The 26,428-nt window shown below is 41.2% G+C and overlaps 1 long non-coding RNA gene across 1 annotated transcript; it reads left to right on the top strand.

Moving 5' to 3' along the window:
• The first annotated feature begins 3,469 nt into the window (after positions 1-3,469).
• On the top strand, positions 3,470-4,566 carry LOC147652995 (uncharacterized). Its single transcript, XR_015287483.1, has 2 exons — positions 3,470-3,689; positions 3,762-4,566. It is a non-coding gene; the product is annotated as an uncharacterized LOC147652995 (long non-coding RNA).
• The last annotated feature ends 21,862 nt before the right edge of the window (positions 4,567-26,428 follow it).

The following is a 26,428-nucleotide window of genomic DNA, read 5'->3' as shown; positions in this document are numbered from 1 at the left end:
GTCAAAGGTGACAATACACGCTTATGGGCTTTCTTTTTGGGGCCCTAGAAAATAAAAAGTAACCAAGGAAAATATGTTAACTTTGTGCCCAATGTATTTGGGTAGTGGCAAGGCAAAAGGAGGGCTAGGACACAGTCTCAGTTGTGGTAAATCAGGTTTTGTATGCAATAGACAGACATGTATGCTGTATGGAATTAAAGTAAAAACTTACTTTTCAGAAATTGGCTTAAGCCATAAGACTGTATCTGTTTCCTTGGGGAGAAAAGAAGAACCACAACCCACTGCTCTCCTTCTGCCAAACTTGAAATGAGAAATGTTGCCTAGGGGCCACTGTCCTGGGGAGAATTGCTAGGCTCTGGAACTCAGCCTCAGAGAGAGGAGATTAACTCAGGCTGCAAGGAAGAGTCTCAGAGATGGCTGGATTACATCCATACCTCTCTCTGGTGTTCCCAGGGTGTTGTGTTCAGCTTCTCTCTAGTCAGTCTGCTCAAAGTTACAAGTCCCATCCAGGTACTCCTAATTCTCCCCTCACAATGTATTGCATTTTTTTTCTGCTGGGACTATGGTGTCTAACTCAAGAATTTAACTCTGGAAAACAAGATTAAAGTCATGAGTGACAATGAAGAATGTAAGTTTTGTGTTTCAGGCTATATGATGATGATGTAGATCTGCTGTGACTGTAGACAATTCATTTTCCTAATAAATCAGTCTAACTTTTTTCATGTTTTCTTAGTGTTGAAAAAAGAAATTGTGGAAAAGTATAAAATGTCTAGGAAAGTGAAGGGTGTGTGATTTTAGTTATAGGTTAATTTTTAGTATAATAAATGAAATTTGAATGGCTGTGAAGTACCTCCTAAGGAAGTATTCCTGTATTTAAGCTGAGAGTTTGTAGGATGCCATTTTGAAGTGCTAAGTTGTAAAATGCTTAAAATGGTGATTTATAGAAGTCTAAACAACACCCAGAAGGAGAGGTTTTTTTTCCCCTAGAATTAATGGCTTTGTTTGCTGGTAAAGAAAGCTTTCCTTCTCTTCAAGAAGCTTTGTGTGATGTGAACAGATTCTGTACAGATGAGGCAGAATGCCGGAGGAACAGAAAGGTTTGGTTTGTTTTCTTCGGAAGTCAGTTTTATGTTTTTCCAACAGAAAACTACCAGATTGTTTGGGCTCTGGTTTGCTTACTTCATTGCTGGGTTTCTATGCTCTTGTCCTCCTGGCAGATTTCTTGTTCCTTTCCCTATTGCTGTCTTTCAGAATTTTGGTAGCATCCTTAAATGCCATAACATGGTTTAGACAAAAGAGCAGTGAAGCACCAATTGCAGGAAAAGTCATATATGATTTTGTAGTGTGCAGCACAGGGTTCTTGTCTAACTGCATTGCCAGGCTAACCAATAAGATAAAAAAAATATAGCTTTTAATTTTTAAATGCAGGGCTGTTTCAATCAATATTCAGTATATCCTTGTTAAATGACGTTTTGTGTATATACCCTCTACAGGGTGTATTATAAACCTATTAACTGTATGAGAAGTCTTAGCCCCATTTTACATCTGTGGGAAGTACAAAATGTGAATTTACATGTGGCTTAGGTAGTTGGGAGTACAGCATATCTGGTGGTGACGCGTGATGAGGTGAGCTCCCTGTACTCACACACCGCAAAAAAAGTGTGAAACCCACACCTACAACCTTAATGGAAGCTGAGGTTTGCTAGCCTGCATGGACCACCAGTATCATCTAAAGAAGAAAAAAGAAACAAATGTTTAAGTCATTGAGCATCCCGCCCACGCTCCTGCCCATTAGTTCCACTCAGCCTGTACTAACGCTGCAGTTGTGCACCAGCAGTGTGCTCCCACCATCTGCCTAACCCCAGAGACACATGTGGGCAGCTTATCTTCAAAGATGAATGCCAGCTTTTAGCCACAGCACTAACAGCTGCATCAAGCCAGAGAATGGAAAAATAGATCTCCCAAGTTCCTCTTCTTCCATAAAAGACCAAATGACCTGAGCTTGACAGTGTTATTTTAAATGAAGACTCTTGCTCAGATTTGCCTATATGTTCCCTGTTTATTTATAAAATGTGCCATGCAGCTGATTATAAGAGCATCAACTATGGTGTGAATCTGTAGTATATATTAGTAGATTAATAATTTTGACTTGCCTAGTGGAAATGAGGAATACTCTATAGAAGTCAAAAAATGGGAAAACAACCCATAACAATTCACAAAATCTTTAGCATTCTCCTCTTAGTACTCTCCTCTTACTACTGTGAGCTGTTTGAAAATCATTATGGACTTGTCTCCTTAACCTCTTGTAAGTGTACATTTATAACATTTTATAAAAAAATTAGGACAGAGGGATAGAATATTTTTATTCCAATGTAGCCCATCCAGCAATGAGAAGTGTTACATTGCTTCCTGCTTACCTGTTGTGAAACTGATGTATACCAGAAAGGATAGAGTTACCTGAATTCCTACAGGGAACTGACCTGCTGGCAATGTTCTTCCTGCTGTACCCCAACATGCCACAATTCTCCTCATGAAAATGTAGGACACATAGATGCTGAATGCATAATTACCTGCCACAGAGAATAAGGATCTCTCAGAGCAGTCATTTTTGAAACAAAGGTAAAAGTGTTTCTCACTTTTTGAAGGGAAATCCCATTCAGCTGCATGTGTGTGACTGTGGTATTATTTGGTCGTGAATAGCTCATAGTGCTGTGAGCTCACAGTGATTTTACAGCTACCTGCTCACCCACCCTACAGAGCCCTGCACATGTAGGTTATGTGTATTTTGTTTATGAACACAATATATGTATTCTCTGTACAAGTGGTATTTCCAGTGACAAACTTGCAAATATGTGATTATACAGGCAAGCTCAGTGCCTGCAAATAACCCAGAAAAACAAGATAAACAGAGATAATACTTTGCTAAGTGATTCTTTTCATCTTAACCCCTTCTCTTTTTTTCAAAGCTCCATTTTTAGCCATTCACATGGTAACTACAGATATATGACTGGGTGCTAGGAAGATAAAGGACAGGTAGAAAACATTCCTCTGATCTTTTTTTCCCCTCCATCTGCAGAGGGCCCTGGAAGAAGAAGACAAAATAAACAAAATACACAGATCCACTGCCTGACTGTCTTTTCTCAGTCATGACTACCACCATGCTCTTACTGGTGTTTCCCAAAGAAACCATGATTAACCCACACATCCACATCCAGTATGTCTGCTTGGATAACACACTTTTATTTTTAAATTGAGGTTATACTCTCCCCCACACCATCAGTGACTAACCACAAGGCCCTTTAGATAGCTTGTTCATCTGTACATTAACAGGATGTTAACCCTACACTTTCCCCAAGAATCACTTATTCTCCCACCACTCCCAACCCACTTGATTATGTAAAACCCTCCCTCTCCTTGTTTGCTTTGTGAAAAAAAAAATAAATAAGGAACTGAACCCAGCTGCTTCTTGTTTCTGAGGTAATTGCCAGCATTTCCACAGCTGCTTCAGGGGTGGGTTGAGGTTTTAAGTGGCTGGGGTGGCTTTTCTTTTTCCCTTGTGCTTAGTTTCTGACCTTGTGATATCTACTGGCAAAGCAATGAGGACCTCCCTGGTGATGTGAAAGTGACTTGGTCCTAAGCAAGATTTTTCAGAAAGCAGGAAAGGATTCATCACATCTGCAGCAGAAAAGGTACAGGTTAAGGTTTTATTGTGAGGTGTATATGCTAACTTGTAATCAGACACACATGCCATGTTTCTTTAGCAGGTTAACTTGCAAGTGTTTTAGAAGGCTTTTGGTCACCATCTGGATATAGAAGAAGCAATCAAACCTTGCCTGAATAACAGCGGGGAATTTGCTCCCTGATTATCAATGTGTACTGTGTGGTTTAAGTTGCATACAATGCACTGAAAGAATTATCTCAAAACTGCAAAGCCAATCTGAAGACTGACTTAGCATTATATAATTGTGCTTCTAAGTGCATACTTGTTCTGGTGCTGTCTGACAATTTATTGTTACATACTGTTTGTTTTTTTTTCTTCATCTGTGCTCAGAACACTCTAAAAAAGTATTTTATTCTGTTTAGCATAAAATCTTGTTTCATGTCAGAGCTTTAGAGACAAAATCTGGTGTTCCCAGAAATATCCAGTAACTTTAACTGTATGGCTGTCTTTGCTCTTGCACTTACCTTGCTTCTAATGGTTACTTTACCATGGGACTCTGTGGCACTGCTAGAAAGTGCATCCCATGCACCAGAGGAAGGGCAGGGTCCTGTGGATTAAAAATAAAGACTACAAATATAGATTGTCTGCCACAGGAAGATTAAAGCTTTTAAAATGATTTTGTATAAGAAATGGCTTGTGCTCTGCTGATTTGGAATATGGGCAGATCTGCTGTATGCCTCTGTATCCTTGCTCAGCAGAAATCTTAGGACAAGGGACACTGCAGGCCAGGCTATGTGAAGAAGCTTTGCTTACTCAGAGCTGCATGTACATCTGAAGCTGCTCTTTTTTTGCTGTTTAGCTTTGTAAAAATAAAAATAAGTTAATCTTCATCTCCAGAGACATGTCAGACCTTGCCTGAGTCTTTCATTCTTGAAGTTTAGGTGCCAGGGATGTCACAGTGTCAGAGCCACAGTCTGAGCTTTTTTTGGGGGGGTCACACAGTGCAGTCACGGTGCTGTTACACCTGGAACTGACAAAACTAAAGTGTGCCCAGTCATAAGTTCAGGCTGGTGTCTGCCTGCCTTGGGGCTGGGAAGTGGGAGAACCATGAAGAGCAATGCTCCTGTGGTTCACTTGTCTGAAATGGGGACTGACTGTGTACCTTTGTTATTTCAGTCCTGACTCTCTTCTGTCCTTGTTATTAAAAAAAACAAACCAAAAGGCAGGGCACATTTGGTTTTTGGTGTTAACTTTAAGGGAAGCATGCCCTGAGAAATGGTTTGAGATTGAATACTGAAATTAAGAGTTACCATGGATGGTTTTGGGGAAAACTGATATGTTGTTCTCAGTCACAAATGCAAAGGCTCAGGGGAAGTCAGAGAGGTGCACTGGAGACCTGCCTGCCCCCCTTTTGTGTGTTAACTGAAAGGTTACTGATATACTCAGTTTTTATGGCACTGACGGGATGAAGGTGGGCATGAGTTTAAATATCACAACTGGATCATCTGACTGCTGGTTCTACCAGTTTGAGAAATAAACCCTGACAGAGAAGTGCAGTGAGTTTAGTGAGAAATTCTGATAAGAGAAGGTGGTGGTTTATTTTTCCTCTTTTAAAATACCAAAGACTTTTTCCTTGTCATCTCATTTCCCCCCCAGCTCTTAATAGCTCTGTGCATTGGTTTGTCTGCTTTGGAGAACAGAAGGGTAAAATGTATGTTTGTGCATGTAATTTATCTTAAGTACTTCTATTGACTTTAAATTATTATTAACAATTTTCTATGCATGGACTTCTATGGCCTTAGAAAAGAGTATTTTCTGCAGAGCCCTTACTTCTCAGTGGCTTGTGACTGTGCAATTTTGTTGTCTTTTCACAACAGAACACAAAATTGATATGGAACTCCTGATATTTGTTACACTGATTCATTGGTACCTTTTTGTACTGGGAAGTTTTCCAGGAACCATGCTTGTGTAAGCTTAAGCATTTCTGGAAATGATATAAACTACCTGATTACTTTAATTGATCCAGAAATGATCTGACTAGCATTGTGGGCTGGTGCCTTACCCTCTACTGCTTGTGGGGAAAAAAGGATTATGTACATGTTATAGGATGGCATCTTTTTAACTTTCACATCCCTCATGGGTTTTTTTTCCCTGCAGTAGCTGGGAACATAATCTGGTAATGTCTTAGTCACTGTCTGTGAGCTCGCTGCTTTGGGATACTTTAACAGATAAAGGAAAAGGAATTCTACTGTAGGTGAATGGGTGTGTTCTATTAAGTAAATCTATAAGAAATTACTTTCAGTTCAAGGTAATTTTAACATAACAACTTGGTAATTTATGTGTATAATTTGGTGGAAAAAAATGGAAATTACATTTTATAGATATGTAAAAAATCTAGGCCACAGCATAATTTAGTGCTCAAGTTTCCCTTCTAGTTGATTATTTTTGAAGACTCCAGCTACTTTAAGGTCTTAAAAGTTACTTTTCAAACTGTGCTTCAACAGTCTAGTTTTACATTGTTTGAAACTTTACTTTTTTGTAATATTGACACCCATTAGGTAATGATTATATATTATGTACTGTATTATATATTAGTCTTACCTATAAGCATAGAGTAAAGTAAATTCATAGGGATATCTAGTGAAACTTGTCATCTACTGTCTGTACATCTGTGTGAATCACTCTGCTTGAAGTAAAAGGCTTTCTTTCTCCAGGCATATGCAAATTCATCACTGGGCAGAAGAGGGAATTAAACTCCAGTACCAAAACTTCTCAAAGTACTCTCAAAACCTTGAGCACAGATGTACTCTCAAGCACAGTGTGCATCTGTCTACCAAGTAATTTTTTAGGTAAATGCCTACTTGGGAATAGTGCAGAAAAAGGCCTTTCAAAAAAAAAAAAAAACCAAAAAACCAAACCCTATGAACTGTGTAAATTTACTCAGCCTCTCCTATTTTTGAAATAAATTGCTTCCATGTGTGTTCTACTATTTCTAGGTGGACCTCCTGAAGCTATTCCAGTATAATTCACTTCCAACTTATATAATAGAGTAAAAATATCTCATCTGCTTGTATATGTCCAAACGGACTCAGAATTGTACATCCAGGACCACTTCATAAAGAAAACTTGGTTGAACAAAGAGAAACAGATGTTTCCTGCCTAGTAACATGAAGTGAGTTAGGGTGTTGGACGGACGTCCAGGATTGCAGTTGCTATGATATTCTCTCCAAGCAGCTTCAGGACTAAAGATTTTTGATTTTCAGCAGCTTTAGGAGGGGGCCAGCATCCAGTGTAGATGCAATTTCAAGAGCAGAATGTGAGAGGGGAGACAAGGATTGCGAGGCCAGGAACCAGCAATAAGTGACTGTGTACATGGAGGCTTTGGCCTCGGTGTCAGTCCCTCGGGGTGCCCACCTCACCACACGGTGCCAAGGGCTCTGGGGTGGCACTGGAGCCTCAAGCACAGTGGCTCAGGTGTTGGTGCTGTTGGCATGCTGAGTTGTGGTGATTTATCAGCTGCCAGTATCCAAGTGAAGTTACTGTAGGCTGCCTTGCATGTCTCCCCCTGACTGAAGGCATGCTGAGAGTCCTCAAAAATCCAGACCAAGACATCTTATGGCCACAGAAACAGTAAAAGAAGATAAGGGTGTGTGTATATAAATAATGCAAAGGTCTCCTGTCTCTCCAAAATGCAAGGCAGCTGTGGCCTCTTTTGTGGCTACATGTTTTTCTTGTGGATAATGGTTCCTCTTTGCAGATTACTTCCCCCCCACCCTCCCAGGGCCAGTTCTGCTTCTTCTGGACCACTGTTAATATCCCAGTTTTCCAGTTTCATTTTACAAGCTAGACTAAGTGTCTGGAAACCGAGGTTCATAGTACAGGTGGAAATCAGGGTCCCCCACTTGCACAGAGAGTGCTACAGACACCTGTCTATATGCCACCCCCTAAGTATTCACTTGACAATGCTTTAGAATGGTCAGGGCTCCTCAGCAAGACAGGTAAAGTTCATGAGGCAACAAGACATGGAGCCATACATTTGTCCTGAAATGTTAAAAAGCTTGTTTTTCATGCCTACTTTAATGACTATTTCTGTATTTTGTTACATGAATAATCGAGAAAGGTGATCTTTTATTTACCATCAGATTTACTGCTTAACAAAGAAGCCCATGTAGCACTTTTCTTTTTAATTTTTTTTTTTTTTTTGTCACAGAGGGAGTTTTTGCTCCAGATTATTTCTATGTCAGAATAGTGCAGAGGAGTGATGGGTTCAAAAGAGGTAAATCTTTGCTTCATCAACACTCTGTATGCAAACAGAGTGACTGATGCAGTCTGGAGCTCTCTCCTGAAGGCATCATGCAGGAGGCTGCTGCTGGAAATGGAAAAATTAATAGAACGATAGTGGGCAGATCAGCACCCCATAATCACACTGTTTGAGCTGATTTCTGATGAGTTTCTGTCAATCTTCTGCTTCCACGAGGTTTCTAGAGAGAGATTTTACAAAGTGAAACCAAGGGAGGGGGTCAGAGCAGAAATCACCAGCAAAAAACCTTCATGTGAGGGCTTTTATCTGCTTATTAATGGTATGGTTTGTGATTACGCTTTGAAAATGGCGACAAGAAAAACTGATACAGTGATTGTGTTACATGGTCTACATCCAGAATAGTCATCTACTTTGACTTTTTAGTATTATTTTGCTAGGAAGAAATGTGCTTATAGAGAGCATTCAGGCAAGTGTTATTTTCACTGATTTGTGGTCATTTCTGGTTTTAAAGAGCAGAGCAAATAGGTACCTTGAGAAAGTTGGAACTATTTTACATTAAAATGAAGTTTGATTTAGGACTAAAACTAGGGTTTTTTTTGTTTTTCTGTGGAGACTGGAGTGCATTTACATTAGTCATGCTACTGCATAAGGAAGAGGAAGTTGCATTTGGGAGACTACTTAGTGGAATTAAAGAAATGGGAAAGTTATTTTTAGACTCAAGTTTTCTGTTTTTTCAGTATTTTGTCTGGGCAAGAAAACTGGAAACAAATTGAACACTAGGGATTCATGAAGAGAAGAAGCTGTTTGTAACAACCTCATGGGACTGATGAAGTTTGTGCACTGCTACCACTCATTTTACTTGTTTGAGTTTCCAAGGAAGGTTAAGAGATGTGAACCCACTTTTAATTGGCTGCAGCTCTCCACTGCTGTTACCCCCTCTGCATGTATGACCTCAAGGTCTCCCACCCCTGTAGCAGGGAGTTAGCTCCCTCTGAGCTAGCTGATCCATGCAACTCCAGAACACTGTTCTCTGGCACATTTCTCTTTCCAACTATCATACAAAATAGACAGGAGCAGATGGGACACCTTACAGGTTATGGGTTAAGAAGTTGTTGAGAGTGCAGGTGGCAGAATACAGGAAAGTACAGACATAAAATAAAAAACTTTATTTCTAACCTCAGTTTTTCAGTAGTGCAGTGAGCAATTGGATCCAGTAGATACAGTTCTTAGTTTATAACAGTAAGGTTGAAATTATACAAATACAAGAAAACTTTTACAGCTAACTTATACTTACAGAAAAATAGAGAAAATAATTGTTTGTTAACTTACATTTCCAACCCTTGATCTATTACTGCGATTTCACAGACACTGTTCTCAAAACAATCCAGTAAACAATTATGGTAGATCCATCAGAGTCTGTTTTTTGCTTCTGATCTTCAAGCCAGTGACTGAAGACATTGCTAGCCTTTGTTTGAAAAAGCTTGTACTTTGTAGAAATGCACTGTGCTTGCCTCTACAGGTTTTTTCCCAGGAGTTTCTGCAATGCATAATCCCAATACTGATGATTTAGCTACTACCTTGACAGATTGTGGTGGCTCATTTTCGAAAGCCATTCTCCAGCCACAATTGGGATAACTCTGGTGCTCTCCAGCTGTTCTCTGCTACTGTTTCCCAGGGTGTGACAGCTCTTCTGAATTTCGGTTTCTGAAACTTCTTAAAGCATTTCTCACTTCTGTCCCTAAGCCTGCTGAGAAGGTATTTCTAAAATAAGGACAGAATTAATTTATTGACTTCTTAAATATTTCTGTGACTCTCCTACTAATTAGTTTCTGTTGGCATGGTAAGTATGTGCATAACTATAAGGAAAAATCCCCACCTGAACTGTCCTGGGCTGTCTGACCCCCAGTGCTCACTGAGGCTTGAATAATACTTTTCAATGGACTGTGCAGCAGTTTTGTTAGAAGTTCATTGACACTGGGCTGGATGTGTGTCATCCATTTTTGATGTCAGAAAAGACACTCCAGGCTGTCAGTATTTCTGCTGCTGTTTTTGTGGAGGTAAGGATACAAGCTGATCCACTTAAAACTGGGGGTAGTGAGCAAGAGTGTCCATGGGAAAGCAGTGAAGGAGTTGCTTAGAATGCGGCTCAGCTTCACGTGGCAGCTGCTGTCCAGTCCTTCCCACACAGCCTGGGCACATGGGGGTGGCACTGGGCACTACCTGAACCCAGCACACATAGATCCAGCAGCTTGTGAGAGCATGCCTGTGAAGAACTAATGCAGGGGTGGCAGGAGGAAAGGACTGCGTAGCAGAACTTTTGCTGTTGAAAAGAAATCGGTGAAGGAAATTAAAGTTTTCTATTACACAGGTTACATGAAATCATTAAGTCCTATGCACCATCTGCATTCAGCCATCAGGGTTCTGGGTCAATTAACATGGTATTAATGCTGCATTAATAAGGAACAGCTTAAACATAAAATAGAGAGCATTATGTTTATGACAGTTATATAAGTCATTCAACAGATTACTGCAGTTAAATGAAAACTACTGCCACTTAATCTAGTCACAAAACTGTACAGTAATTCTTAATTTATCATAATTAGGATAACATTAAGTCATTTCTGTTTGTTCTTGTTTCTTTGCAAATGAGATTGAAGTATACCTTACAAAGATGGCATATCTATCTGCATGACTTCCAGGTGCATGAATTCTGTTTGTCTGCTAATCCCTTTCTGGCTCTGGATTTTTTTGGCAGCTAAGCATTTCCTGGGGTGCACTGTAATAACAGGCAGCTGTTCTGTCAGCTCCACTGAAAAAGGAGATAATATGGCAGACAGCATTCACTTTTCCCCAGACCCATTTCTTACAGTTCCCTACACTGATTCAAATAACTGCTCTTAGTGGATGTTGCAATTTGTGTAGAACCAGGATGCATTTTTTGGGAACAAACATAAAAATTATCTGCTGCAGAAAAGGCATTGTGCAGTAGCTTGCAATCAGATCACATGTGAGGAGTTGATGTGTTTGCATGGAGGAATGGCTATTTCAGTACAGCTGAATATTCCCACAGACTTTAATCTGGAAGAAGGCTCTGTGCAGTGTTGAACAGGCCCTTCTGGATTCAGGATTTTCATCTCTGTCCCAGTCATCTTGTCAGCCTGGGGATTTAAACTAAAGAGCATATCTAATGAGGTGCTGAGTTTTCTGGGTATCATTTGACTTGGTGTCTTGCTGAAGTCTTTGGCCTCTCCTCTGAGAGGCTGAACATCCTCAGCCCCTCCTGAGAGAATTCAGCTATTTTTAGTCTGTGATGGAAGTTAATGCCCACAGTGGCATTGAGCACTCTGTGCTGGAGCATATTTCATGTGCCAGCATTCTGGCTTGAACTTCCCTGCTCGAGTCACCCATGTGAAGTAGGAGGTGCCTAAGGATAATTAGGCTAATTAGACAGTTTAATGCTTTGATATGTCTAGACAATGTTATAAGGAGATATTTTTTAGAAAGGCTCAATACTCTGAAATTAGCCATTTTGGGATTGATGATTCATAGAATCTGTCCTTCAGTTTATGGGTGTTAAGTGGCTAATCCTGACTACAAAATTTCCTCCCAAGTAAATATTTTCATTAAAAAATCAGTCTTCCTATTTTTATTTTCACTTGCAGACATGAACAAGTCTTCTAAGTGAAGAAACTATGATTTATTTTTATTGCAAAACATATTTCCAAAGCCCAGTCTATCTAGCTTTTATGTTTTTCTCTAAATCTAACTAAATTCTTTTGCACTGAAGTTGCATTATCCCCTGGGCTGGTAACCTTTGGGAAGTTGTATGTGAATCCAGTTTATCTCCAGAGCTGCAGCATAACAGCTGCATTCTTAGGTCTGTACCTGGATAAACTCTTGCTTTAAGTAGTCTTGATCACTGGGATGGAAACCATGTGATGGACTGCTGCTCAGTGTTTAGTCTTTCAACAGCTCTTTGATGCTTGCACTTTTATCCATTTACTGCTCTTCTCTAAGTGTGGTGTGTAGAGTGGTGTTCAGTGCTGTTGTAACCTTTAGTTGTGTGGTACCTGAAATCAGTAAAGCAATGGTATTAGCCCTGTGGCTCCTCAGTAGGAATGCAGTTCTGTCCTTTGGAAATGAAGAGCTGCCTCGATATAAAACTAACTGGTGCTCAAGGTTTAAATAACAGACACCTTGTAAGCATACCTGTGGGCAGGATATGATTTCTAGGGTGAAAGAGGGAGGGATTTCAGCCAGCTCTGAAAAACTGTGCAGAAGGGAAGCACAGCTGACTTGCCAGCTACTGAAGTCCTTGAAGTTGATTTAATCCTGATGTCAGGCACGCTTTCCAACATGGGCAAACAGCCCATAATGTAAACTCTGGGGATGAAACTGAGTTTGGTGGTCACTTGCATGTCTTGAGGCATGAAAGCAAACTTGTGGTTAAAGCATCTGTCAGGGGATTAGGAAGGTCTAAAGTTGAAAGCAATGATCTTCTAAGAAAACATAACAAGCATCCTCTTAGTAGAAAGCGTGCATGGCTGCTGTACCGAGCACTGGCCGTGCCCATCATCGCCTTGAGTCACCCCTGGAGGTACAACGTGACTCCCTGGGCTCCCATGCTGCTACCCACTTGTGCCACATAAAGGCTCCATCCAGGGCCCCCTAATAAATGTGGGTCTGGCATGGGCTGGGGGCAGGTTTCTTCTTTCTAGTAGCACTGTACCAGGCCAGCCTTGCTAACAGTATCCTCATTTGATGAGAGACTGAAAGACAACATAAACCCACTCTTGGATAGGAAAGGGGGAAGTGACTTCTTGTTGCCCCTGAAGCAAGGGATATATTGCCTCCTCCCATCATGCAGACAGCTTTTTAACTCTGCTTGTAATCCTGCCCAAATTGGCTCATACTTGTTTTTTGAGTGCTTCTTTCCATTTAGTTTTGTCAAGCTCTTGGAGGAACTGAAAAACAACTTAGGGAAAATTTTACCTGAAAGTTTCAGAAATTTGATCTCTGTAGGAAGTGAGGCCAAGAAGACTGTAGACACCTCAAACTTGCGTGTAAAAAACTTCCTTAGTAACATGGGCTGAAACCTCTCCATGCTTCAGTCTTGCTTCTGGATGAATTTGAGTTCTCCAGTTTTCAAATTCACAGTTCAAGATTCTTGGAAACCTCACAGTTAAATGTGTGATGCTTCTGTTACCAGCTCCAATACTTTGTGAGACAAGTAGGGGAGCAGGTCAGGTGGAATTCTTGGGCATTTCTCCTGAGGAGAGTAACTGACAGCAGTGGTGACAGTGGGTTTGAGACAGAAATACAGATTAAGGATTTCCTTGCTTCTTAATTTCTTGTGGCTATTCATGCAGAGATGTTAGTCAAAATCTACCCTTTTTTATTTTTTTTTATTTCAACTCACCTTCAAGACTGCATATGGTTGTTAATTTGTTGATACCATGTTGTGTGGCTCTTAGGAATTCATGAAAAAATTTGTTTGCACAACTACTGGTTGAATTGTTAGATCTATAAAAATGCAAATGTTCTGAAGTTCATGGATCTTATTTAAAATATCCCAGTCAAGCTTCATTAGAAGAAATTTTCTTGTATCTGTTATATTTTCCAGACTATCTCCTTAAAACATGTGTAATGCTGTGATTCCTCAGTGTGCTTTCCCTAGATGAAATTAAAGTATTTTAATATCAGTTGTGTGTGACAGCCATACGAGAAAACTGAGATAAAAATAAATGGCTATACCTACTGTGAAGGTTTGTTACAGAGCAGAGCTTTCTGTAGTATATCAGAATGTTGCATGAGCATTTCAAACACTTCTGATACTGCTAACATAATTTTTTCACTTTAAATCATATTACTGAAATTAAAATTCAGCCAGAACAGAACCTAGCTCAATGCCCCCAAGACCAGTGGGTGACAGCCTCCAACAATCAAAGGGTTATTTTTAGGCAGCACCTTCAACAGCAGTGCCATAAGCCATTGCACTGGGTGACCTGGTGCTGGTATCCAGGGAAGGATGCTTATCTGGGGAAATGTGGGGTTTGGCAGTGCCCACAAAGCCTGTTTAGTGTTTGGGAGCTGAGATCATTGTGTCAGCAGCCCTGAAATTCTGGTGGGCAGCACTTGCTGGTGGTCTCTCTTGAACCGGCTCCTCTGTGTGTTTCCAGAGGTTAGTTGTATTAGAAACAACTGAAAATTTACGGATGCCTTCCAAATGCTGCTTATCCGTGTAAGACATGGTTCCAGCTGCCAAAACGATGTACTGGCATCATGAATAAACAGAGATGTGCAAATGGGATGTGAGAATTACATAAAACAGGGGTTTTTTTAATGAAGATGTTTAAACAATACATAATATTGGGAAATAGCCTTATTATAACAAACTGGACTTAATGGACTGCAGTGCAGGAATGGTGCTGAGTAATACCTAAATTCAGCTGGTGGCTCATTGGTCTTTGCTGTTGCTGGTTCTCACTGATTTTTATGATCCTCTGTGTGGATCACCCAGTTACAGAACTGCTCAAATGCCCTTTCAATTAAAATGCTACTTCTGCCAATGTTTTCCCTAATGCACAACACATTTTGGCTTCTTACAATAAACAATACTTTTCTATTTTTCTGTTTTCTGGGCTTTTGTGAATCATGAAGACTGCAGTACATGCTAGAAGTTGCAAAATTGTCCTGTGTTTTGATTCAAGCCCACTTTAAAGAAGATAACACAGACTTGCCCCTTTCTAACAGGTTCAGAGATCCCTTATGCCTGGATTTAGGTTTCTGCTTTTTGGAAGTTGAGGTGTGGCCTTTGAAGATTTTTTTAATGTGTTAGTTCTAGTGTGAGCACTCTACAGTTTTTAGAATGGTTGGCCAGGTCATTCAAATTGCCACTATCTAAATTGCCATTTGCCAGTTGATGGAAGCCAGAAATAACACTTTGCTGAGTGAAGCTGCTGGAAAGATGCTTCACAGAAGTAACTGACTGATTTCAGTTCTCCTGCTATTTATTCCTTTGCAATTCACTGGTTTCAGCATCAAAAGAGGTATGAAGATGCCAAGGCAAATTTGTCTGCCCCTGTGACTCCACATACACACAACTCTCTGGTGTCTGACACTGGGACCTCGAAGCCAGCAGTTTAAAAATGGCAGTGACAAAATGAATATGTTGGAAAAGAAAAATGGGCCTTCTAACTGACTTTGTCCTTAACTCTGTGCTTTTCAGTAAGGACAAGGGAATGTATAATAAGAAAGGTTGTGAAAGGAGTGAAGCTTTGTGCAGGATGGGTTTATTCTCTGTATTGCTCCACAATTAACCCTTCAAATGCATGGGTTATACTGATTGAAAGTGGTCAGAGGTGTTTTCCTCCATCACAGAATAAAGGACAAGCTCGATCTATGCAGTACCACCTCTGATACTCGCAAATGTTCAAAACAGCTAAAAGTAGATTTTGTGCAAACCCAAGGTGCTCTACTGCAAGCTGAGTGCACTGTTTATCTAAACTTCCCTGCTCAGATAAGGCTTGTGATCTCTGATTGCAGCTTCTGAAAGCCAACTGGGTTCAAACGAAGGCACCCAAGGCAAATCAGTTTGGGCTCATCTGGATGGAGCTCTGGGCTGAGAGTTGATAAGATATGTCAGTCTCTTGTCTCCCTGCTTCACATCTGAAAGAAACATGTGCTGAAGAGTGCTTCCATGCCTATAGAGAACATTTGATATTCCCTGATGCATCACAGCAAGAGTCAAAGGGTGTAGAGGTGTTTCACACCTTCTCAGCTCTGCTGCCAAAGGCCCCCAGGAGGCCATAAATAGGTGAAATCGCCTGAGACAGTCCTGGACACAGCACTGAGGTAGAAATCATGTGGATTTGTGTAGGTTTTTACAGGCTGGGACTCACGTTTCAGATAAGTTTCAAGTAATACTGTTGTGCCCCACAACTACCTGAGGTTACTGACAAGTCAGTTAAGGAGTGGGAAAATCATGTGTGACCTGATTATCACTCCACCAACAGTGCCGAAGCTGAGATCTGGATCTGAATGTAGGAACTGTCATGTCACTGTTACTTACACCACTGACTTGGCTGAATTGCCACCTTTATGAAGTGTATGTGATACACAGCTTGTGTGCATGTATATGTTACTGAGGAGAAAGTGGAAAGAATGAGCTGCATTTCCATTGCAATTAATTTTTCTGGTAGGACTGGTATTATCCCCTGAAAATCAGGATCTAAAAAACAGTGAAGATTGTTTCAACATTTAGAGTAACAGGTAATTTTGCTGCTACAATGAAATCTGAGTATTGGAATCAACCAAATTATACTGAACTATGTACTAAATAATATCTATTCCCTAATGATGAATTCATTTTCAGTTAATAACAAGTCTTTGTGAAGTCTAATGAAAAATACAGTGCCATGCATAGTAAACTGGCCTCTGTTTTCTTTGACAGCATGCCAGTTTCTCAGCTGCAGCACTACTATACTATTCATCTCCATAAAGGGCTTTTTTGAAAGCATTATTAAACAGCAGGAAGAACTGGTGTATGACAGCTTCATTAGTCACTAGGAGCCAAACCTGGCCACTTTCTGCTGGGAAATATTAGCACAATCCAAAACATCCTTGGGTTGATGGCATCCAATCTTTTTTTTTTTTTCCCCCAAATTTTTGGAGTGTGGCCAGATCTTGGTTTGAAGATCCTGGAATGGCAGCTGTACTATTAAGTCCTCCTTAGGTGAAGTTTGTCTTTTTCTGTGAGGAGAACATGGAATTCTCTGTCTTAAAGTCCAGAAATATTTTCAGGAGACTCTTTAATCTGAAGCACACAGATGAAGCTCTCTCCAAGTGCACATTGTGTTCATGCTGAAGCAGAAATGCCCCGGTACCACAACTGCAAGCAAACCCCTTTGTACCAGACACAACACTTGATTATTTTGCATGTTTGCTAAAGGTGTAAACTCTGCACAGAAGCATGCAAATCCAGCTGGGAGGGTGCTCTGACATGTTAAAGATGCTCACAGTTCCACTGAGATCAGTACAGTATTTCTGGTTCTATTTGTTAGCCTGAGACTAATGGCATTTAAAATGAGACCCTCCTGCGTCTTGCTCAACAAAAGTCCAAGCTACAGGATAAACACCAAGGATAAAAATCAAGTTCCTGCATGCATCTGTTGCATGCTTTATTCTTCTTTCAAAAATATAACATGCAATTTGTAAAATGAATTACCTGTCTAAGAAAAGTAAAATGAGCAAAGCCTGCAAAAATCCTGTTGAATGCTTTAGCTAGCTTTGATTCCAAGAAAAAAACACCTAAAAGTCAGTTCTTTGTTCAGCAAAGCCTTAGTACCAGAGAAGTCCAGGGATTTGGTGGAACTCATATTAAAAACATGGTATACAAAGAAGTATTTATGGTCCAGCTGCTCTTAATTTCCTGTATATTTGTAAAAAGAAAATTAGCCCTTAATGCATGGTTATTTATGCTTTTCTACCCACCTGGAACTTTCTGTGAACGTTTTACAGGTAACACCATTCATAATTAACAGTAAGCCAACAAATGCCTGATGCTTGAGTGATGACTAAATGTCCACTTGCAAGCTTAGCCAAGACCTGTTGTGACTAAGCCAAATGCAGGAGGGGAGATTGTGCAAAAGTGCCTCTGCATGTTCTTTGAAATCTGAATTTTTTCTATCTCAACCAGTTTGAGCACCCCATTTGGACTGCTCTGTGGGCTCGAGCCCAAGCAGCAGAGCTGGCTCAGAGTCCCTGGAGGCTCCAGCTCTCGCTGAGCTGCTCTTGCAGTGTATGCCGGGTCACTGTACTTGCACGAGTCAGCTTTGGTGTGTCCTATTGCCAGGAACAGCTGGGACCCTTCGATGCAGAGATCACAAGAGGCAATTCTCTTCCAAACCTTTTTTTTTTAAAAAACATAGAGTATTTGGTGTGAGTCAGTTCTCATGATTCTTGGGGGCTCTTCCTTGTTCAGGCTATCTCAGTGACAGCCTTGAAGTCAATGTGCGTTGGCCCACAAGCCTTGTAAGGGGTTTACTGGTAACAATAGCCGCAAAGCCGCAGCTGAAAAGCTGTGTGCTTAATCTACAGGATTAACACAAACAAGATGTCCTTGAGCAGGATAGGTTTACAGCAGTCTAGCAGCAGTCATTTTCTCGGAGAACAGAAAACAAAACCTTTGCAGGCAGTGCCTGGGGAGCCGGGAGCAGAGCAGACCCCAGGGTGACTGTGAGCAGTGGGCTACCAGCTCTCCCCGCTGCCAAGCCAAACGAGCCCTTCTCCAGATGGGCAGTGTGTCCCTGCCTGTGTGTGACCCTCCAATGGGGAAGCTGTTCCCAGCTCTCTGCAAGCTGGAGCCACTGCTGCGAGGAGCTTTCAGTGTGGTCTGTCCTGGTGCTCTGAGGTGCTGCTGAGCAGGCCTTGGACATGAACTACAAGGCACCTGAACTCACTCGTGTCCCTTCTGACCTGCCTTGGTGCATGAAAGCCAACCTTTGTTCTAAGGTAGGATTTGCTGGTGGTGGGAATAATCCCCAGCTACCAGTTGCCTGGAGAAAAGGGTGATGCCCACTTGTGAATGGCAGCTGGTTAACTTCATCTCCCACTCCAGCTTCCAGTTCCGCTCCAGCAATACCAACGTATTTCTTCCCACACCTTTCTATTTGTTTCTCAGTTAATGACTCTGCAGTTCATATTTGTTTAGTGGACTTTTGTTTGTGAATCTGTTCTCTTTGCCTTGGCTCACTTGTTGCTGTTGACCTCACTGAAAGCTCTCCTTAAACATAACAGGGAGAAGCATGTTTCATATTTTTTACTGTTCTCAAAACTACCAGTTAGAGTGAATTTATCAAAAAAACTGGTTTAAAAATATTAGACCCTTTTCTAGTCCTCAATGCAAAAGCTACCATCTCATGTTGATGATATGAATTGAATCTCAGCTGTCCTGATTTATGCTTTTAAGGTGGTCTCTGCATCCAAGAAGACTAGAAGTTGCTTATGAAAATTTATTTTATTTTTAGGTTATTTATTTTTTTTAGGATTTTTTTTTTAGGTTAAAGAGAACCCCTAGCATGCACAAACTAAAAATAAATAAATAAATCATGCTATAACCCCCCCCCCCCCCCAAAAAAAACATATAAAGTTTTAATTTTATAACCATTCTTCATCATTCAGAGGAATTATGCTTACTAGGAAACACAGTATTTACTGAGATATCATGGGTTTCATGCTTCCCTTGTAGCTGATTTATACAAGATTTCTACAAGAATACAAAATGTAATCCTAGCCCAGAAGTTTCAGTGGACTTTGTGTCTATGCTGCAGCTTTGCAGGTGTGATGGATAAATTAAGTTTCACAGCACTCCCTTGAGATGGTGCCCAGAGTAAGAATCTAGGCCTGGAGATCTAAATCCCTCTGAAGCTAAATCCCTCTGAATAATTTTGAAAGCAGATTGGTAGCACTCTAGAGAATAGTGAGGTGAAGCAGGGGAGGAAGGAGCTGTAGGGGTGCTGCTATCCAAGGAGAGCTGAATCACAGGGTTAAGGAAAGCATACCAATAAGGAATGGAAAGACATAGGAGTCTGAGTTAACAGGTGACTTCTGTGATGGTAGGGAAAAGAATTTTTGTTTTTGTAATGCTGGGAACAGATTGATTGCTTCCTAATACTGTGTGTAAAGGCAGACAGAGCAGTGGTGGGTGAAGAAGGCAATTGAAAAGGCAGTGGGTTACATCTTCCTCTTTTAGAAACTGTTAAATAAATCAGCAGAATTTTTACACTCTTTTGAAAATACTTCTAGCCTTCAATACAATAAATATAGCTGCTTTGTATAGTGAAATAGTACAGTACAAAATAATTTCGGTTTTCCTCGTGCCTTTCATGCCCTTTCATTTACAGCTGTCTGTACAAATTAGCAGGTACTACCTACCTGTGTCAGCTGTGTCTCAAGCAACAGTAGTATAAAAACTGCTTGTGAAGAATCTGCTGACCCTGGACAGTATCAGAATATTTCATCAGCAAGACATCAACAGGCACAGGTGAAACTCTCCTTAACCAGAGTAGAAAGACCATACACTAGATTAGTTTTAAGAAATAGCATGAAATAATGCTAGAAACACTGGTCAGGAAGGATCCTGCTTCATTATCTGGCAATAAGACTTCTGACCTGGGCTTATAGAAGAGAGAAGTACTTGTTCTGTGAAAGATTTTTACCATAGTCTCTGAGAGTACTGAGGTTGTTTGAGTTCTGAATCATTTCTGATTAACAATTTGCTTGATTTTGGCAGTCTTGAGTTACTAACATGTAATACATTACTCGACACACTGACCTATTAACTAGTCTATATGAGATGCCATGAACTCCTCTGCACTTTCACTTTGCAACAGCAATGTATGATTTTGGAGCACAGTAATTACTAAAAGAAACATTTTGACTCTGGGAAAAAAGCAAATCACTTTGAAGGTCTGTCATCCCCTCACTTAATATAAGAACCACTTAGCATAGACATGACTGTCAGCATTTTATCCAGGTTGTGGGTTCACTTTGTTGTGCCTGGTTTGGACACACAGCTGCCTCAGAGCCAGCCTCAGGCACTATCACATCTCTTTGCACAAATGAAAATGATAGTGAGACACTGAAGTAGTTGTGCAAGAGATCAACACATGTCCAGCATGACCAGCCCTGCTTTTGGGCTTCTAAGGCTGGATGGACTGGAGAGTGTCCTGTGCTGTCAGCTGGCAGTTTTGAGTCCCTTTCCAATACCCATATTACACAGATATTTTCCACTATGTGGAGCAGAAAAGTTGATAATTTCTGAGTGATTTCTTCTCTATCATTTCTGAAGTTAACCAAGTCTGCAATGACATCTACTTATTTTGAGAAGGCTTAGGAGGAGACTGAGGCCAGAACAGTAACATTCAATTAATAGTGTACAAAATGAAGGCTCAACTGCAACACATCACAGACTTTGCTTCCATTAAACTGTGCCAGTGCTTTCGTGATCTTTTTGAGTGCAGGATGATGAATATATGATTTGAAGTGTGGGCCCAATATCTACATGAAAGAGTAAGTTCTCCAAGGCAGAAATGGCTTCATAAGCCAACGTGAACTCTCAAATGAGGCTATGGAGCTGTTGTACAAATGGGTGCCATCCATCTGCTACTCAGCTGGCAAATGCTGACTGTGTTTCAGAAGCTGGATGTTCTTCCCATGCAGTTAATTTCTTCCCTGGCAGAAAATGCTGATGTAGAGTTTGATTTTAAACAATGGTAAGAAAATAATGGGAGCTACAAAACGGTCCAGGGAACTCTGTTTCTTTCACTTGGCTCAGTTCCTATCCTCAGGCATTACACTGCAAGAAAAAAAGCCATTGATAGAGGTCAGGAGATACCCTGCCTGCTGGTTTTTCAAAGGCTGTCTGAGAGGTAGCTTGTGATTGCACCAAACCAGTGGTGCAAAGAAAGGAATCTTTCCCTGAAATGGCAATGAGCTGCTCTGTTTGTAAGAGGCTCCTTCCCTTCTGGCCTTGGAATCACTGGTCAGTGAGTGAAGGAAGGAGGTGGTGAGGTCTGTGTGATCAGCTAGGGGCTTGGGGCAGCCTTGTGCAGCTCCAGGATGCCTGAAGACTCTGTGGTTCCCACTGCAATCTCGCTGGCCAGAGGGCCTTCCTAAGCTCCATGTGTCCAACATTTTGAGTCACATGCCCACATAAAATGCATATGATCTGTGCACACACTTTTTAATAATTTTTTTTTTTTTTTAGACACAAAGGTGTAGGTATCTTTGTCAATCTCCCTATTTTTACGCTTTACATTTTGGATATTTATTGTACAGTTTAAGTATTTGCTTTAAAGAAAATGTAATTCAATGTCTCCCCAAAGATTTGCTGTTCCCCATAAACATTGCCTGGAAACATCTGTTTCCCTCATATGGATCTCATAATTTGTGCTTTGGATTTCGTCCAGTGCTCTGTGGAAAAGTGATGCCTTCCAGAGACAGAAACCTGATTAAGAGAAACCTCATGGGCAATAGTGAGTGCCTTTGTTGCAACTGATTTTGAAGACACAGAAAGAGAAACAGGGACGGGAGAGCGGTTTTTATGAAATGCTTTTCTTTACAGGGACGTGTCATGCCTCCTTTCAGGGAGATGTAGAGTAGCCTCTGCCTGAGTCTGCCTCTCTGTGTTTTTGACCCCTTACCAACTCCTCCCATGCCTGACAGACACAGGGGTCTTGGAGATAACAGTGTTCTTAAAGTTTCACCAAAGTAGGTTAGTAGAAATAGAAAAGCACCTTTTTCTCTGAGTGCTCTAACTGTAGCACTACGTTGTTAGGCATCAGAAAATCTGTGCAGAGAGAATTTGCAAAGAATACAAGAATTAAATAAGCTTTAACTAGTCACAAAACACAAGAAAATACACCAGACTTTCAGTTTCAACATTGATGAAAATCAAGCATCTGCAGACTCCAAACATCTTGAAGAACAACCTGTACTGAACAGGAGCTTTGCAGCAACATTTAGGACTGGGTCCCTTCATCTTCCTCCCTCCCTCCATGGCAGTGGAAGATGGTCCCTTCTACAGAGCAGCAGCCCAAGAAGGAGTTGGAAAAAGCCTTGCCCTTTGACCTGCTTTGCCTTGCACCAACCCATGGTACAAAGGAAGGGTAATGTGTTCATTACCAACCTATGCACTTCTTGAGGTTCAAATGCTCTTTGGCGTTTCTTAGGGCTTGTCCTCGTGGAGAATAAGAACAATTTAGCTTAAAATGAAACAGCTGGAGAATAAGAAGTGGCAAAAAAATGGTGAATTATTGCCTCTTCTGGTGCCAGAAGAGGCAATAATTCAAAATTCCTTTTCTGTGTTTATTGTAGGAGTCCTGTCCACCTAGCCTGAGGAGAACGTGGCAGTTGTTACACACAGATCTAATGATAGGAGAGTTTGCCCAGGGCTGCAGAGTTCAGATACATCCTCAGCCTGAAGTGCTCAGGATCCCTCACCTCCTACACTGTCCTATCCCCAGGACAGTGCTGTTAAGCATTTGTGTCTGAACAGAACCATTTTGCACTACTGTGATTAAAATCTGTGTAACAAAGTCAGTTGGGCCAAGTTTGCAGTCAGTCAAGAATTTTATTGGATTCAGCTCTGCATCTAGCTTTGCTCCAGGCTAGTCATGGAATTCTGGATAAATAACCATTCTGTGCTGTATTGTATTGACCTCCTAAACATGTCACAAGACTTAGGAGTTCAGCCTGTGGGAGCAGGAGCTTCACTTGTGTTTCATGCAATGCCAAATTCTTTGACTAACATTAAGAAATGGTCCAAGATTACCATTGTCTCTGCACAGGAAGGGTTTTACCTCTGCTTGGAAGAGCACTGTGAGTCCACCAGGCTGTACATTTGCTTGTGACATACTACACTTCTTGGCTTTTGGTAGCTGCCCACACCCTTCCCTTGTGTTTGTTGTAATCGGTTACATCTGTCAGTTTGTTTTTGTGCACATTCTGACCTCAAATAGGAACAGGAAAATCTCTCTTTGGGAATAGCTGTGATGAGATATGTATCCTTTGTATCGGTGCTCATGATCCCTGGTTGTTTGGTTTGGGCTCACCTCTCTGTACACAGATTTGGTTTTGCCAGCCCTCTGGAATTTTCTTTTATTTTGCCCAAAGTAACTCTTAACAAGAGGCTTTCCTTCTAGAGCAGAGAATTTTGGAGGGTCCCATGTGCTCGCTATGTCCAAATAGCATTACACACATCCTACTACATGAATTGTTCACTTAAAATTGCTGAGGCTTTGGTACTGGGAAGATCAGGACTGTGGTGAATGTATCCATTCATCTTGACTAAGTGAAAGCAACATCTTCATTATTCCAACACCTTAAAAAACTTGGTTTTATTGTACTGCCTTCTTTCTAATTCTGCATCCTGTGGTCTTCTCACAGCTAAGGAAACCTCTACCTTCTTGCCCCTTGCCACCCTTGCAAGAATCCTAATGCAAAAGGTTGGCTAAACTAAGTGCTGCTCTCTCACTCTGTCTCTTGGTGCCACAGAAACGCCCCAGAAGAGTGAACTGGGTCTGGGCTCACTCTTCCCAGGTGTCCCCAGATGAACAATGCAACCCTGCAAACATGAGTTGCTTGGGGTTCTCCTGGCTCTGACTCTGCTCCACAGGAATAGAGCTGCCAAGTTCTAGTCTGAAAGTGGAGAGAGGTCAGTATTTATGGGATCTGAGAATTATTTATGTCACAGGAAGAAAACTGGGGTAGATTATGGTCACCAGTCCACTTGTGTTGCACAAGAAGCATCATTAGAGTTTGAGTCCAGCAAAGACCTAGTTTGTTTACAGCATAGCTTGATGTTTTTCATTCCAGGGGAATAGGTGTCTCTTGGTTTTGAGTCAAATGGTACACTTAGGCAAGAACGGAAAAAAATTGAAAAACAGAAAATATGAGTACAGCTTGCAGTCTGCCTCTTCAAAATACAAGCTGTGCTGAGGTAAAACACTTCCTGGGATAGCAGCCATCTCTGGGTGGGGTTGCTTGGAGGAGGGAATTCAAGTAGTCACGGACATGAGTGAGGAAACTGCTGCAGTTTCCCTGAAAGTGGAATGATGTTTTTAAAATTGCTACCCACCCTCAGAACTTGAGGTTTGCTGTCTGTCTCTGTTAGGCAAGCACATCTGAACTTAAAACCTAGCATAAAGTTCATGTTTAAATGGCCTGCTGGCTGTAGTGAACATCAGAAAGATGCTGGGTTTGGACCTTGCATGTGTCTCTTCAAGAGCCTGATCCTTTCCTCACTGCAATCCAGCCTGAAGTCTGTCGCTGGGAGGGAGGGAGCTCTGTGTTTGCAGTTGTGATGTGGCTGGGTTTGGGAAAGCCCAGTGTGTGATCCCTCTGACCCTTCCCAACCTTCTGCTTGCTCACCAACCCCTGCCTATCCTTTATTTGTTTGTTGTATTCTTTGTATTTCTTGCCGTCTTTCCCAGAACTGGAGAGGCGCCGGGGGGAGATGTGGGGTATCTCTGCCCCCTCTTGGGTAGCAGCAGTGCTGTTGTGCCCTCCCGGGGACAGCAGCAGCAGACACTCACCAGAGGGGTTTTAACCGAGGTCTGGCACACCAGCCACGCCGAGCAGTGCCCACACTCGCTCTCTCCCCACGGGATGCTGAGGATGCCTGAGCCGTGGTCCAGGCTGGCTGTCCGGGCAGGGAAGGAGGGCGTGGAACATCTGATCCCTGGCGACAGAACTGCTGAAGCACCTCTGCTCTGGCAGGTCAGGCAGCTCTGCCTGCAATCTGATCTTTATTGGTGCAGCAGAGCTGCTGCTCTGAGGCCGGGGAAGGTAAAGCTTGGGAGCTGCGGTCAAGCAGCGGTGCTGTGCAGCAGGAACATGTCAACCTTCCGGCTGGGCAATCCAGGGATGTCCCGGGACAAGAAGAGCCTTAAGGTTTCTTCATTTTTTGCCATGAAGCCTTAAAAAAAAAAGATTATTTTTTCTCCCAGTCTCCACACTTTAGAAAGGGGGAAGGAAGGACCTCAAACTCAATATGAAAAGGTGACTTTTAAGAAGAGTAACAGTTTGGAAGTGAAGGCAAATGGAACTTGTTTGTTTGCTTTTGTTTAGGTCTGGGTTGTTGTGAGGATTTTTTTATTTGACTTTTTTTTTTTTTTTTTAAACAACGTTGCTCAATATTTAATCTTCTGCAGAACAAATAACTTCAGTTTCCTGTGTTATGAAATCCTGGAAACAGTTTTGAATTTTAAGGAAAGCAAGCACGCTTCTGCAGAGAAGACGCAGCAAAAGAGCTCCCTCTCTTGTCCATTATAGGTTTTGGCCAGTTTGCTGCAATGTCAAAGTATCAGGCTGAAACCAGAGAGAAACCGGTGTTAAATTACATTGAATTGAGGGTTTATCTGCAGTTTCCTGCTTTATATCAATTTAATTCAAATGTTTGGAAAAAGCTGGGTAGCAAGTGTTGGCATTCAACACCCAGTTGAAAAAAAAAGAACCCAAAACCGATGAAACATCCAACTGTTTTTGATAAAGCACTGAAATGCTACTTCTGAAATAAGTCCTTAAAAACACAGCGGGAGATATGTCTTTCATGATATCTATAAAATATTCAACAAAACTTGGTTTTGATTATATTTTTCTCATCAGTTTTAGTTACCAGTAAAACTTCATTATACTGGGTAAAAATAAAATCTCTTCAACCCTCACTTTCAGAGTCAGGTCAGCTGGGGTTTAATCCACTTGTAGTTTAAGTCCTAGGAAAATATGTTTTAACAGCAGCTATTGAGCTGTTAATTGTTAATTACAGTGGAAAGCTACAAGCAAATATCTTGTGAAGAGTCACTTTTCCAAGGTAGTTCTAACTATCCTGGATATATGAAATATCACTTTCTGGGCATCACTGTAATAAAAATCGCATGTTCAGTGTTGAATGCTCCATTTAATTTGTGCCATGCCTTGTAAAGTCAAGTTACTGCATTCATGTG

Source organism: Cyanistes caeruleus, chromosome 5 (genome assembly GCF_971803275.1).
Source record: "Cyanistes caeruleus chromosome 5, bCyaCae1.hap1.1, whole genome shotgun sequence".
Lineage (NCBI taxonomy): Eukaryota > Metazoa > Chordata > Aves > Passeriformes > Paridae > Cyanistes > Cyanistes caeruleus.
This window is presented reverse-complemented; position numbering and strand designations above follow the sequence as displayed.